This window comes from Stomoxys calcitrans, chromosome 2 (genome assembly GCF_963082655.1).
Source record: "Stomoxys calcitrans chromosome 2, idStoCalc2.1, whole genome shotgun sequence".
Taxonomy (NCBI): Eukaryota; Metazoa; Arthropoda; class Insecta; order Diptera; family Muscidae; genus Stomoxys; species Stomoxys calcitrans.
In genome coordinates, this window is record NC_081553.1 from 221,761,466 (window position 1) to 221,778,201 (window position 16,736).

At 34.5% G+C, this 16,736-nt stretch overlaps 1 protein-coding gene and 1 non-coding gene across 6 annotated transcripts in view; one reads left to right on the forward strand and one right to left on the reverse strand.

Moving 5' to 3' along the window:
• LOC106085887 (extended synaptotagmin-2) overlaps window positions 1-16,736 on the reverse strand; it is a 69,928-nt gene that overhangs the window by 24,218 nt on the left and 28,974 nt on the right. The gene's annotated exons all lie outside the window — the stretch shown is intronic.
• Window positions 528-600, forward strand: Trnaa-agc (transfer RNA alanine (anticodon AGC)). Its single transcript has one exon. It is a non-coding gene; the product is annotated as a tRNA-Ala (tRNA).

The following is a 16,736-nucleotide window of genomic DNA, read 5'->3' on the forward strand; positions in this document are numbered from 1 at the left end:
TTTTCATATAGTCGGCGTTGACAAATTTTTTCACAGCTTGTGACTCTGTAATTGCATTCTTTCTTCTGTCAGTTATCAGCTGTTACTTTTAGCTTGCTTAAGAAAAAAAGTGTAAAAAAAGTATATTTGATTAAAGTTCATTCTAAGTTTTATTAAAAATGCATTTACTTTCTTTTAAAAAATAAGCAAATACTTTTTGGCCAACCCAATATTTTTCCTTTGTATGTACTTTCAATTTGAAAATGTTTCAATTTCTACTTCTAGTAGTTTTGTATGTAATTATCATAATTTCATTTAAATTGATATACATTTTTTTACCAGTTGTTTACGAAAAAATATGACTAATCCGAGTATTAATGAATATTAAGGTAGTTTTCTCACGTTTTCTTTTTATCGATCACGCACCAGTAGTAAATCGTGCGGCATTCACATTGGATCAACAATAATCACGTACAAGTTATTATAAATCTAGAAAAAACATTTATCCACGACACAAGGTTCGACTGTTTGATTGTCTGGGCATACATGGGGATGTAGCTCAGATGGTAGAGCGCTCGCTTAGCATGTGAGAGGTACGGGGATCGATGCCCCGCATCTCCAACAAGTTTTTTTTCGAAACGTTTTATTTTATTTTACTTCTATTTTAAGAAAATACATATTGGGTTGCCCAAAAAGTAATTGCGGATTTTTTTAAAGAAAGTAAATGCATTTTTAATAAAACTTAGAATGAACTTTAATCAAATATACTTTTTTTACACTTTTTTTTCTAAAGCAAGCTAAAAGTAACAGCTGATAACTGACAGAAGAAAGAATGCAATTACAGAGTCACAAGCTGTGAAAAAATTTGTCAACGACGACTATATGAAAAATCCGCAATTACTTTTTGGGCAACCCAATAGATAGCAGGTGCCTTTGCTGAATGGATGGCTGATATTAGGTCCATAAAAAATCTTCAATTATTTTGAAATTTTTAGGGATAAGCTTTCAAATTTCTAAAAATTTTGTTAAATCTCAAAAAATACATGCAATAATTAAAAATGTGCAATATTTAAAAAAACAAAATTAGCTTAAAATAAATAGGTTAGATGATGTTGAAAAGAGGAAGCAGATATTAATCCGACCCATGCCACTATGGACATACACCTAAGCCACTAATCAGCTTGTTGTGTGCTCTAAAAACTAAAAAGTAACCTCAAAGAAGAAAATTTTAAGCAAGAAATTCTGTGCTGCTTACGAAATGCTTAATTGTTTTCCATACCACTCCCCTAAGTTGGTTCATATCTGGTATTGCGTCCCCACCGACAGTTTCGCTGTTACACAATGTCGCTCACGCCCTTAAATCGGACTGCATCGACCCAAAAGGCTTCGGGTTAAACAAGGCAATTCTCTGCCAAATCGTTTGCTCTTTCATTTCGCTTTACTCCGTTATGGCCCGGCACCCAAACGATGCGGATTGTGCCATCCTCAGAGAAGGTGTAAATCTCCTTCTTACACTGCAAGACTGTTCGTAATCTTACCATCCTGGTTGTTTTTGACCTTATGGTCATTTTACTGTTCGTAAAGATGTTCATATTCGACGTTCTTGTGTTAGTACCACACCACCTCTCGCATTCCGTGATCGCCCGGATCTCAGCCTGCAGGACCGTATTATGGTCAGACAGTATAAAACAGATTTCAGTCACAGGGTTCTCAATGTAGTCCCCTAGGCCCGCTCTGTCCCCTAGTCCCACTCTGTCCCTAAGGCCCACAGTGTCCCCTAGGCCCACTCTGTCCCCTAGGCCCACTGTGTCCCCTAGGCCCACTCTGTCCTCTAGCTTTGATCCATCCGTATATCATAATCTTCCAGACGGGAATACTAGTGTTCCGTCAGTCCAAGATTGTGCTGCTGACAGCAGTGACTTGTTATGGTCCTAACGTTGCATTTTGTATCCATAGCAGTCCATCAAACTTCTGAGGGTTAAATAAGTTTTGGTCTAATCACGCTTCTGTAGAGCCAGTGAACTACCCTCGAATACATTTCGAGCTTACGGTCCGTCTACCAGATTTGTAGTCAACTTCCAAAGAACTTTCATTTGATACCCATTTTGTGACGTAGGGCATTCACGCCCGTTTTGGGGGTTTTTAAGATTGGGGAAGCCCCGTAGACACTTAGACAAAATTCTAATGTCAGATTTGTACTCAACTTCCAAATACCTTTAATTTGATATCTATATTGTCCCATTCGGTAAAATATCCTGTTGTAGGGTTTTGGGGGATAGGGAAGGGCCTCAGACATAATAAATTTGTATATCAGATTCTTGCACTATTTTTAAATACCTTTTCTTTGATATCCATATTGTCCCAATTGGTAAATATGCCCCCGCTGGCACCTCAGACAGAAATGGATAAAATTTTATGCCAGATTTGTACTCTACTTTTAAATTCCTTTCTTTTGATATCCATATTGCCACTACTCTTAAATACCTTTCATTTGATACCCATATTGTCCCAATCGGCAAACATGTCCGTTGGGATGGATTTTTGGGTGGGGCGTCCCTCCAGGTTATTTGTCCATAAAGTTTTATAAAATTTTTGTAATTCTGGGTTACCATAAGGCGGCATACAAAATTTTGCTTAAATTCTTGCACACATATCCGAGATCTGGCGTTTTACCCTTCGGGTAAAAAAAATTTAGCACCCTATTTTCACTATCTGTGAAAATTTCATGAAAATCGATTTAGCCGTTTTTGAGTCTATACGAAACATACAAACAAACACAGCGTAACAATTTAATTTTTATACCCACCACCATTGGATTGGGGTATACTAATCTAGTCATTTCGTTTGTAACACCTACAAATATTCGTCTAAGACCTCATAAAGTGTATATATTCTTGATCGTCTCGACGTTCTGAGTCGATCTAGCAATGTTCGCCCATCCATCTGTCGAAATCACGATAGCGGTTGAACGCCTAAAGCTAGCCGCTTGAAATTTCCTTACAAGCCGTAATTTTGTCCGATTTGGCTGAACACATAGGGTTCTGTTATGAATTCCAACAACTGTGTTAGGTGTGGTTCAAACCGGTCTATAACCTGATATAGCTCCCATATATACCGATCTCCCGATTTGATTTCTTGAGCCCCTGGAAACCGCAATTTTTTCCGATTTGGCTAACATTTTGCATATAATGTTCTGTTATGACTTCCAAGAACTGAGCCAAGTAAATGTAACATTTAAATTTTAAAATCTTAAAAATTTTAAATTTTTAAAAAATTAAAAAAAAAAACTTTTTAAAATATAATATTTTTTGTAATTAAAAAAAAATAAAACATAATTTTTTGAATTTAAAATGGAATAATAACGTTTTTGTTTTACTTTTAAAAATTTCAGTTTTAAAATTTTTTTAAATTGTGTATTTTAAATAAAGGGTGATTTTTTTGAGGTTAGGATTTTCATGCATTAGTATTTGACAGATCACGTGGGATTTCAGACATGGTGTCAAAGAGAAAGATGCTCAGTATGCTTTGACATTTCATCATGAATAGACTTACTAACGAGCAACGCTTGCAAATCATTGAATTTTATTACAAAAATCAGTGTTCGGTTCGAAATGTGTTCAAATTTTGACAAATTTTGTTCAGCGATGAGGCTCATTTCTGGTTGAATGGCTACGTAAATAAGCAAAATTGCCGCATTTGGAGTGAAGAGCAACCAGAAGCCGTTCAAGAACTGCCCATGCATCCCGAAAAATGCACTGTTTGGTGTGGTTTGTACGCTGGTGGAATCATTGGACCGTATTTTTTCAAAGATGCTGTTGGACGCAACGTTACGGTGAATGAACACATTTCGAACCGAACACTGATTTTGGTAATAAAATTCAATGATTTGCAAGCGTTGCTCGTTAGTAAGTCTATTCATGATGAAATGTCAAAGCATACTGAGCATCTTTCTCTTTGACACCATGTCATGAAATCCCACGTGATCTGTCAAATACTAATGCATGAAAATCCTAACCTCAAAAAAATCACCCTTTATATAAATAAATAAATTGAGATTTAAATATACAAAAAATTTATTTTTTTTTTGAAATTTACAAGAAATTCAAAATTTCTCAAAAATTTCACATTTGAAAAAAAATTTTAAATTTTAATATCTTATAATTTCTTAAAAATTTAAAATTTTAAAAATATATTTTTTGTAATTTTAAATAATTTTTGAATTTAAATAGAAAAAAACCTTTTTTTAATAATTAAAAATTTTTAAAATTTGATATTTTTAATATATAAACAAATAAATTGAGATTTTGTATATACAAAAGAATTAATTTTTTTCTTTAAATTTACAAGAAATTAAAAATTTTGTTTTTTTTGTTTTCAAAAAATTTTTAAATTTTCAAAAAATTTTAAAATTTTCAAAAAATTTTAAAATTTTCAAAAAATTTAAATTTCTTTGCGCCTTTTTTGACAAATCCTACCGACGAGTTTGGGTGTTTTTTTGTTGTGTTCTATTTATAATAGAAACAGATTACCCTATGGTCCGCAGCCGGACAATATCCGATTGTATGAATTATTTTAAGACCAAAAAATGTAGCGCAAAAAATTTTAAATTTTTTGAAAATTTTAAAATTTTTTGAAAAATTTAAAATTTTTTGAAAAATTTAAAATTTTTTGAAAAATTTAAAATTTTTTGAAAAATTTAAAATTTTTTGAAAAATTTAATTTTTTTTTAATTAAAAATTGTTTGAATTTTAAATTTTTTGAAATTTTAAAGTTTTTAAGTTTTAAAAAATTATAAATTGTTAAAAAATACAATTTTTTAGTATGTGAAATTTTTAAGAAATTTAGAATTCAAGATTTTAAAAATTTTAATTTCTTGTAAATTTAAAAAAAAATTATTATTTTTCTATATTAAAATCTCAATTTATTTGTTTATATATTTATGGTCCGCAGCCGGACAATATCCGATTGTATGAAAATTTTTAAATTTTAATAAAATTAAAAATTTGAAATTTTTAAAGTACTAAAATTTAAAAAATATTTGAAATTAAAAAAATCGTTTTAAATTATAAAAAATTTAAATTTCAAAATAAAAAATCTTAAAAAAATTAGAGAATTGAGATATTGAGACCTAAAATTTTAAAATGTTTTTTATAAGTTTCTGAAATTTTTTAAATTCTTAAAATTTCTATATTTTTTTAAATTTCAAATTACTATATTTTTTTTAAAATTTCTATATTTTTTAAAATTTTTAAACGTTGTAAGATATAAAATTGAGTCTTCTTTTAATTTTTCTTCTTTTTTTTACTACAATTTAAAAATTTAGTTTTTTATTCTATTGCCTTCTTCCAAAATTTACATTTTTAAGCCTATTCATGTAAATATTATTCCTTGCTTATCGTCATAACATCAACAAACCAGTTACGATTTTCTTTGCATTACAATCGCCTCTAAATAATCCATGGACACCAACATCAACATTTGCATACTAATGAGCTGAGAGAGAAAAACAAAGTGTCTAGAGGAGAATCTTCATTAGGCCCATGTGGTTAGTTTTTATTTATTTTTATTCTTTTCAGCTATTGCTTTTTTGCAGTCAAAGTTTGTTTTTTAGCGCCTATTCTTTTGAGTTTTTTCTCCTTCGATTTACAATACTTCTGTGTATTTGTATAGAAAACCAACACCATTACCAAAATACTTTTCCAGACCAACGACGAGTCCAGTGATGATGTCATGTGGTGGGCAAAAATGGATTCTAACACAAAATGGACTTGAATGTTCGAAGTTTATTTGTTGTTCTGTGTTTATTTATTTAATGCAAAATCATCTGGACTAATAAAATTGTTTGAGAGCAAGCAATCCCCTGAACTTAATGATTTTGTTCACCAAAATTTATAGCCAAACATTTTTATTAAGGGCGGAAATGTGTGTGCAATGGCAAGGGCTATTGATTGGAATTAAAATTGGCAACTTTTTTTTTTCCACAAAAAGTTTGAAATTTAAATACAATTGGGTTGCCCAAAAAGTAATTGCGGATTTTTTAAAAGAAAGTGAATGCATTTTTAATAAAACTTAGAATGAACTTTAATTAAATATACTTTTTTTACACTTTTTTTCTAAAGCAAGCTAAAAGTAACAGCTGATAACTGACAGAAGAAAGAAAGCAATTACAGAGTCACAAGCTGTAAAAAAATTTGTCAACGCCGACTATATGAAAAATTCGCAATTACTTTTTGGGCAACCCAATATATTGCAAAAAGGAAAAGGAAATTTTTTTGAGGATACCATTTATGATAGACTTTAAAAAAAGAAACTTTTTCAATTGTATATAAGAGTTACATATGTAGTTGTATATATCAACTATATGGACAATATAAGGACCCACCAAGGACCAACTCCACGTTTAATGCCTTCTATAATTCCCTTTTGACCTTCCTGCAAACGCGATTTGCTTTTCTGCCCATAAGAACCATTATAACATAATTGGCGTTAGCACAATGTATAAAATGCTTTTTCAGTTAGGATCCTCAGATGACCATTTATGGTATTAGGTTGCCCAAAAAGTAAATGCGGAAATGCATTTACTTTCTTTTAAAAAAATAAAAAAAATGCATTTACTTTCTTTTAAAAAATCCGCAATTACTTTTTGGGCAACCCAATAGTTGGCCATAGGGGTGCCACTAACATTATCCCCAGTGGTTTTGGGAATGAAAGGTGCAGTGTTTAAAAACTAAAATTGTGTCAGATAATTTCTATTTTTAACGGAAACTCGTAATAAAATATTTATAATTAATATTATCCCCTCTTAATGCTGGCGACATATGCGACGTACTTTGCCATGTAAAAACTTCTCCCCAAAGAGGTGTCGCACTGAGGCACTCCGTTCGAACTCGGCAGTAAGAAGAAGGCCGCTTATCATAGAGCTTAAAGCACACATCACCCATTAATATGTGAGAAGTTGGCCCTCGTTCCTTAATGGAATGTTCATGGGCAAATTTGCAATTACTATTGGGTTGCCCAAAAAGTAATTGCGGATTTTTCATATAGTCGGCGTTGACAAATTTTTTCACAGCTTGTGACTCTGTAATTGCATTCTTTCTTCTGTCAGTTATCAGCTGTTACTTTTAGCTTGCTTTAGAAAAAAAGTGTGAAAAAAGTATATTTCATTAAAGTTCATTCTAAGTTTTATTAAAAATGTATTTACTTTCTTCTAAAAAATCCGCAATTACTTTTTGGGCAACCCAATATTATTATAACCTAAATGTGTTTAAGGAAATTCACAAATTGTGTGCAAAAATTGAAATTTAAATATTTAAAACTACGAATTATTTCTGCAGGCCATAAACACATCAAATCAAATAATGCAGCTGCCATTTGCTTTTATTTTTATTTTTCCCCAGACCTTGATGTTTATTTAAGCATTGAAAACGTTTAACTTTTGTCTCTACGGTCACATGAAATTAGCCAAACTTACGAAAATTGCTAAAAGCCAACAAGGCTGAAAGCTTATTGCCACCGCCATTACTACCACTGAGCCTCCCTTTGGCCCATGGCAGGAAATTTCGTTACAAATTCTATTATCTGTTTTTTTCTGTGCTCTCTTTCTCGACGTTAAAATTTGTTTCATTGTAACGTCTGTTCAGCGTTTATTGCGTTCCTTTAGCCTTGTACTTATTTGTCATGGGCTGTGGGAGGGTAAACTACGCACTGGCTTATTTAGTGACTATCAGCATAGAGACCAAACATATGGTCGAATATAAATCCTCATCCACCCCCAATATGGCTGGTGATACCTTGGACAAAATGATTAACTACCTTTGTGGAGAAATGAATGCCCTGGATGATGTTAATATATCATTTCGCTGCTTAATTGGGTAATCAAGGAGCTAAGCTAATTGGACGAAAGCAGATAGGACTCACAGTTAAATAAAAATTTTTATCTTCAAAGACTCTTTCCAACTGACTTTTTAAATTATTTAACATTTTTTAAATTAAAAAAACTAAAACAAAAAAAAAACTAAACTGAATTAAAAAATTAAACAAAACAAAAAAAAAAAATAAAATGAAATAATATAAAATAAAATAAAACAAAATAACATAAAAAAAACAAAATAAAATAAAATAAAATAAAACAAAACAAAATAAGATAAAATAAAACAAAACAAAATAAAATAAAATAAAATAAAATAAAATAAAATAAATAAAATAAATAAAATAAAATAAAATAAAATAAAATAAAATAAAATAAAACAAAATAAAATAACATAAAATAAAATAAAATAACATAAAAAAAATAAAAATAAAATAAAATCGTATATATAAAAATAAATTTGTGTGTGTTTGTTCGTGTGTTCCGTATAGACTCAAAAACGGCTGAACCGATTTTCTTGACATTTTCACAGATGGTGCATAATGATCCCGTGGTGAAAATAGGGTACTACATTTTTTGATATTTGAAGGTGGGGCGGACCCTCCCCCTTACCCTTATTTTCATAAGCGCTAGATCTCGGAGATGGGTGGTGCGATTTAAGCGAAATTTTGTGTGCTGTCTCATAGTAACCTAAAAATAAACATTTGGTATATAAATTTTTAATGGGGTAGCTACGAGGCCGCCCGACCCCCAAAACTTACCAAATATATTTTTAGACCAATCACGACAATGAAAGGTACTTAGGATAGGAAAACGTATCTGATATCCAATTGTCGGAGTGTTAGGGGACCACCCCAACCCCCCTAAATCTGACATATTACACCGACCATGGCAATATGGGACTCAAATGAAAAGTATTTGCAAGTAGAACTCGACTCCGATATCTAAATATGGGATCAAGTATCTGGAGGCCCTCTCCTTCCCCAAAACACCTCCCAAATAGGACATTTTTACTGACCATGGCAATATGGCGCTCAAAGTAAAGGTATTTGAGAGTCGAATATGAATCTGATATCCAAATGTGTTTAGGAGGCGCCCCTCTCCCAAAACAACCCCCAAAGAGGACAAATTTACGACCATAGCAATATGAGCAATGAGCTTAAATCCAGAGATCGGTCTATATGGCAGCTATACCCAATAGCTGGATCGAAACACCTCCCAAATAGGAAATTTTTACTGATCATGGCAATATGGCAAATGAAAGGTATTTGAGTGTCGAATACGAATCTGATATCCAAATGAGGAACCAAATAACTCCCAAAATAACCCCAAAGAGGACAAATTTACGACCATAGCAATATGGGTCTCAAATGAAAGGTCTTTTGGAGTAAAGCACGAATCTGAAATCAATATTCGGAGAAAATGTCTAGAGGGCCACACCACCCCCGTTACACCACCTAATATGGGGCTCAAATAAGGGGTATTTTAGAGAAGAATACGGGCCAAGTTACCCATCTCCCATGTTTTTCGACTATGGAAATATGACGCTCAAATGAAAGGTATTTGGGAGTAGACCACGAATCTGATATCAACATTCGGAACCAACTGTCGTCCCACCCTCACAACAACACTCAAATAGGACATATTTGCTCACCATGGCAATTTGGGTCTTAAAGAGAGTGGGGCTCGATATTGATAGTTTTTGGGGTCCATACCCCGAACCGGACAAACTGCTGACTTTTGCAATAAGGGGTTTAAATGACAGGTGTTTGAGATTAGAAAACGAATTTGATGTCCAATTTTGAAGCCAATGGCAATTTGTGGTTCAAATAAATGATATTTGAAAGTAGAGCACAATGCTGATATATTTTCAGGACTAAGTGTTTGGGAGACCACCCCACTCCCCAAAACACCCCTCAATCATTACATAAACTCAGCTTAAACAAATGGCAATATGGCGTTTAAATAAATGGCATTTGAAAGTAGAGCACGATGTTTATATTTTTTCAGTGCTAAGTGTCTGGGGGAGTACCTCACCCCCGAAAACGCCCCTAAATCGGACATACATATTTACCGATCATGGCAATATGGGGCTCAAATGGGAAATTCCAAGATTCCCATGGGAATATCGGGCTCAAATAAAGTCTTTCAAGAGTGGAGTACATCTAACATTCAGACATCGGATTATAAATGAGCCTTTTAGGGGCCCAAAACCTTATATCGAGATATCGGTCTATATGACAGCTATATCCAAATCTGGACCGATCAGAGCCAAATTGAAGAGGAATATCGAAGGGCCTAACATAACTCACTGTCCGAAATTTCGGCGAAATCGGACAATAAATGCACCTTTTATAGGCCCAAACCCCTAAATCGGCCGATCGGTCTATATGGCAGCTATATCCAAATCTGGACCGATCTGAGCCAAATTGCCGAAAGATGTTGAAGAGCCTAACACAACGCTTTGTCCCAAATTTCTGCAACATGGGAAGAAATTGAACCCAAAATCGAGAGATCGGTTTATATGGCAGTTATATCCAAATCTGGACCGATCTGGGGCAAATTGAAGAAAGATGTCGAAGGGCTTAACGCAACTCACTGTCCCAAATATCAGCAAAATCGGATAATACATGTGGCGTTTATGGGTCTAAGACCCTAAATCGGCAGATCGGTCTATATGGCAGCTATATTCAAAACTGGACCGATCTGGGCCAATTTAAAAAATGATGTCGAAGGAACTAACACAACTTACTGCCTCAAATTTCAGCATAATCGGGTTATAAATGTGCCTTTGATGGGCCTAAGACCCTAAATCGGCGGATCGGTCTATATAGGGGCTATATCAAGATATAGTCCGATATAGCCCATCTTCGAATTTAACCTGCTTATGGACAAAAAAAAAAAAAAAATCTGTACAAAGTTTCAGCTCAATATCTCTATATTTAAAGACTGTAGAGTGATTTCAACAGACAGACGGACATGGCTAGATCTATAAACTTTATAGGTTCGGAAATGGATATTTCGATGTGTTGCAAACGGAATGACAAAATGAATATACACCCATTCTTCGGTGGTGGGTATAAAAAACAAAGAAAGAAGAAGAAGATAAACCCCTTATAAACCCATCCCTGGATTTGGCTTTTTGAGCTCATAGGGGCCTCAATTTTCACCTGATTTGGCTGAAATTTGACACAAAGACTACTGCTATGACTTCTAGCCCTCCGCGCCTAGTATGAACCGAATCGTTCTTCGTACTGATATAGGCTCCTTAAATGCCGATGCCCCGATATGACTAATTGAGATGTTAGCAGCAATATTCACCTGATTAGGCTGAAATTTGATACAAAGACTACTGCTATGACTACTAGCCCCCCGCGCCTAGTATGAACCGAATCGTTCTTCATACTGATATAGGCTCCTTAAATACCGATGCCCCGATATGACTACTTGAGACCTTAGCAGCAGCAACCAATTCCCGATATGTTGTAAAATAATTGAAATTCGAACTGAGTTAATAATGGCAACTTTTTAACGGAATCCATGCTGGTGGGTACCTAAGATTCGGCACGGCTGAACTTAGCACGCTTTTACTTGTTTATGTACAGACTTAATCACTTTTTTATTGGCATCGCTGCACTCATGCAATTAAGCTCTCTGTCCCATATGTGTGATATCTCATTCACTCATTTTTGGAAAACAAATGACACATTTTGTGTTTGTTTTCCACGCCAAATTAATTTGTACGATGATAAAGTGAGGGTAAATATTTATAGAGTCTCAAAGATTGGGCATGGGTTCCATTTATGCCGTTGAGGTTTATAGCTCCATTTAGCAATTATGTTTGTTCTTTCGCCACAAACATTGTCGTAGATAAAAGAACTTGTAGAGATTGCAAAAAAACAAAAGTAAACAATGAAGTGTTCTAGATATGCGGGGAAAATAATGAAAGCAAATACAACGAATACAAAACATTATCGAATGTATTGTACTTAACATGCAAACAATTAGTAAGTGGAGTTTGAAGTACTTATTTGAATCTGAATTGAAATTGTTACTTGTTGTTGGGAAGTATGTTTTCAATTAGTATATTTGTTTCCTAGTTGGAAAGGGAACTTAAACTTTAGGAGTCACATTTCAAACTCAAAACCATACTCTACACTTTAATCGCTACTAGTTCGTATGTAAAGATTGTTAATGCATATGACAATTGTGCTGACAAATGATGAGCAAACCCGGAATCTCAATCCTTGAAGTTGGTCAATGGTCAATTTTAGGCTTAGTGTTTTAAATATTGGGTTGCCCAACAAGTAATTGCGGATTTCTTAAAAGAAAGTAAATGCATTTTTAATAAAACTTAGAATGAATTTTAATTAAATATACTTTTTTTACACTTTTTTTCTAAAGCAAGCTAAAAGTAACAGCTGATAACTGACGGAAGAAAGAATGCAATTACAGAGTCACAAGCTGTGAAAAAATTTGTCAACGCCGACTATATGAAAAATCCGCAATTACTTTTTGGGAAACCCAATAAAAACTATTATCATGCCATTATATGTTCAAATCCAATTTCAATAAATTTTTCTTCAAATTCAAGTAATGTCACAATTTTCTATAGAAGTACAATTTGAACAAGGATTTCCATGTTAGAGAGAACTTATGCGACATATACGAAGGGGGTATTTTATGACCTCTTAATAATAGTTATGATTAATTCTTAATTATATTTTAAGAGCTCTAAACAATTTAATGACGCATAGTTTTTTTTCACATGTGACCAACTTGAGTTTAACCACAAACGATTTAGAAATTTTTAAATCCAAATTTATATTGAAATAGACTGTGGTTGTTCATAATAAAGTTGACTAGCTCATACACATACACCCCAAGCAAAGCACATGTATTGCCTGGTTGGATGGTTTTTTGTCTTGCTTATGGATATGTTGTTGTTGTTGTTATATGTTGGCTTGCAAAGAGTGTCATTCAACAACAAATTTGTACTTTGGGTCGTTGAGATTCAAAATAAATTGTTGCAGCAAAATTAACAAATTTCGTAGTTGTTTTTTCGACCAAAGTTGTTGTTTTTCAAAATTATTATACCCTTCACCATAGGATGGGGGTATACTAATTTCGTCATTCTGTTTGTAACTACTCGAAATATTCGTCTGACCCCATAAAATATATATATTCAAATGGGCCATATCGGTCCATGTTTTGATATAGCTGCCATATAAACCGATCTTGGATCTTGACTTCTTGAGCCTCTAGAGAGCGCAATTCTTATCCGATTGGAATGAAATATTGCATGACGTGTTCCGTTATGATAGCCAACAACTGTGCCAAGTATAGTTGAAATCGGTCCGTAACCGGATATAGCTGCCATATAAACCGATCTTGGATCTTGACTTCTTGAGCCTCTAGAGGGCGCAATTCTTTTCCGATTGGAATGCAATTTAGCAAGACGTGTTCCGTTAAGATAGCCAACAACTGTGCCAAGTATGGTTGAAATCGGTCCGTAACCGGATATACCTGCCATATAAACCGATCTTGGGTCTTGACTTCTTGAGCCTCTAGAGAGCGCAATTCTTATCCGATTGGAATGAAATTTTGCATGACGTGTTCCGTTATGATAGCCAACAACTGTGCCAAGTATGGTTGAAATCGATCCGTAACCTGATATAGCTGCCATATAAACCGATCTGGGGACTTGACTTCTTGAGCTGCTGGAGGGCGCAATTCTTATCCGATTGGAATGAAATTTTGCATGTCGTATTTTATTATGACTTTCAATAGCTGTGCCAAATAAGATTCAAATCGGTTCATAACCTGATATAGCTACCATATAAACCGATCTGGGGACTTGACTTCTTGAGGCTCTAGAGGGCGCAATTCTTATCCGATTGGAATGAAATTTTGCTTGTCGTATTTTATTATGACTTTCAAAAACTGTGCCAAATAAGGTTCAAATCGGTTCATAACCTGATATAGCTGCCATATACACCGATCTGGGATCTTGACTTCTTGAGCCTCTAGAGGTCGCAATTATTATCCGATTGGAATGAAATTTTGCAAGACGTGTTCCATTGTGATATCCAACAACTGTGCTAAATTAGTTTCAAATCGGTCAATAACCTGATATAGCTGCCATATAAACCGATCTGGGATCTTGACTTCTTGAGCCTCTAGAGGTCGCAATTATTATCCGATTTGCTAGAAATTTTGTACGACGGATCCTCTCATGACCATCAACATACGTGTTTATTATGGTCTGAATCGGTCTGTAGCCTGATACAGCTCCCATATAAATCGATTTCTCAATTTTACTTCTTGAGCCCCCAAAGGGCGCAATTCTTATTCGAATTGGCTGACATTTTACACAGGTCTCCAACATATAATTTAATTGTGGTCCGAACCAGACCATATCTTGATATCGGTCTAATAGCAGAGCAAATCTTTTCTTTTATCTTTTTTTTTGGCTAAGAAGAGATGCCGGGAAAAGAACTCTACAAATGCGATCCATGGTGGAGGGTTTATAAGATTCGTCCCGGCCGAACTTAGCACGCTTTTACTTGTTTTTATCTGTGTATGGTCATAAATAATTATGGCAGACCCAAAAAAAGTTTGATTTATTCAAAGTTTAGGCCACGGAAACTTGAATAGTAACCAGTAACGAAAAGCAAAAGCCGGGCGGTGCAGACTGTATTATACCCTACTCCCACCTGATAAACACAATGTGGGAGCTATATTCAATTTAGAACCAAATTTGATGGACCTCGGCGAACGGTTTCAGATGGGTTAATAAACAATTCCCATCAAATTTCGACCAAATATGTTCAAACTGTAATAACTACGGTTGACAAATAACAACATTTTTGCAAATTACCCAAAATCGGACGAACATATATATGGAGCTATATCTAAATCTGTACCGATTTTGAGCAAACTTCTCAGTTATTGTGGCAGTCATCGAAGAAAGCGTTGTGCAAAATTTTGGCAAGGTTGGTCAATAAATGCACCTGTAGTGGCTCTTGGAGTGGAAATCGGGCGAGATATATATATGTCAGCTATATCTAAATTTGGACCGATTTCTATGAAATTGACCAGTAATGTAGAGAGTCAAGAGGAAATCTTTCCTGGTAAAATTTGTGGGAATCGGTCGACAAATGACCATTTTATTGCATTATTACTGCAAATCGGACGAACATATATATGGGAGCTATATCCAAATCTGAACAGATTTTTTCCGATTTCCATACGCTTCGTCTCTAGGCCGAAAAACTTGCCTGTACCAAAATTTAAGACGATCGGATGAAAAGCGAACTCTACTTTTTACACAAATTAAAGTGGATAGACGGACAGACGGTCATAGCTAAATCGAAACAGAAAGTGATTCTGAGTCGATCGGTATACTTATCAATGGGTCTATCTCTCTTCCCTCTGGGTGGGTGCACAGACTTATAATACCCTGTACTACAGTAGTGGTGTAGGGTGTAAAAAAAGTTGAGAGTCCATCCCCGCACAGAATTTATTTCTCAAACTTAGCACTTAAGAAAATACTTAGAATGTTCTTATTTTTTATTCTTTCGCCGTGACTTTAAATTTATTTTGATAAACAGCAACAAGTATGGTTAATGCTTCCCCCCTCCCTGTTCAAAATACTCCATGGCCTGTTATCGTTTATTTGCAATTTCACCTGAGCTCCATTAAAGGCATCAGCAACACTTCTCTAGAGAATGATTTTTTTTTCCACTAAGAAGGTTAACTGCTGCCTTTTCAGAGTAGACAATAATGGTTTGATTGTCGCAAAAAACAGCGGTGTCCTACTTTTAAGCGTTGGTTCAATGTGCCAACTTGAATGGCACTTTATCGTCTTCAACCAGAACACCCACTCTAAAGCAATATACGTGACATGAAAATAAGCAACAGTAACCTGTTGCTGGAAAGTCTCCGGTGTGACATAGGAAGTTGTTTAATGGTGTTCTAATTTGCAATGCATTTTGCAAAGCAAAATTTTCAATTAAATGTCGATAAAAATTGAATTATTTGAAGTTACAACACCCACCAGCACGGGGGGAACAGTAATCTCGTCATTATGTTTGTAACACCTTGAAACATAGAACTGCGACCCTATGAAGTATATAAAGTCCTGATCGTCTTGACATTGTATCCTGATACAGTGATATCCGTTCTACTATCCGTCTGTCCTAACGGTGTGCACGTGCTTCGTGAGTTGTCAAAACAAGCGTGAATTTTGTGATTCGTGAGTGAGATTCAAATCCAATCACGTCATTGTGCGTGACCGTGAGTGACACTCACGAGACACTCGCGAGACACTTACGACTTAAGTTTAATAAAAAATAACGAAAAACAAAATTTATTGCATAAAAAAAATAAAAAAAACTAGGCAAAAAAATCATATACGAAAAGATTTGTTCTGCTATTAGAGCGATATCAAGATATGGTCCGGTTTGGACCACAATTAAATTATATGTTGCAGACCTGTGAAAATGTCTGTCAAGACGAATAAGAATTGCGCCCTTTGGGGGCTCAAGAAATAAAATAGAGAGATCGATTTATATGGAAGCTGTATCGGGCTATAGACCGATTCAGACCATAATAAACAAGTATGTTGATGGTCATGAGAGGATACGTCGTACAAAATTTCAGGCAAATAGGATAATAATTGCGACCTCTAGAGGCTGAAGAAGTTAAGATCGCAGATCGGTTTATATGGCAGCAATCCGCAATTACCTTTTGGGCAACCCAATAGTTCCATTCGTCTACTTTATGCCAATCCAAATTGCATGAGGATACCTATTTCCTAACTCGAGCTGGAATTTTTCTAAGATAGCTCTATTATTGGGTATTTTTCTTCCCATTCGTCATTAATGGG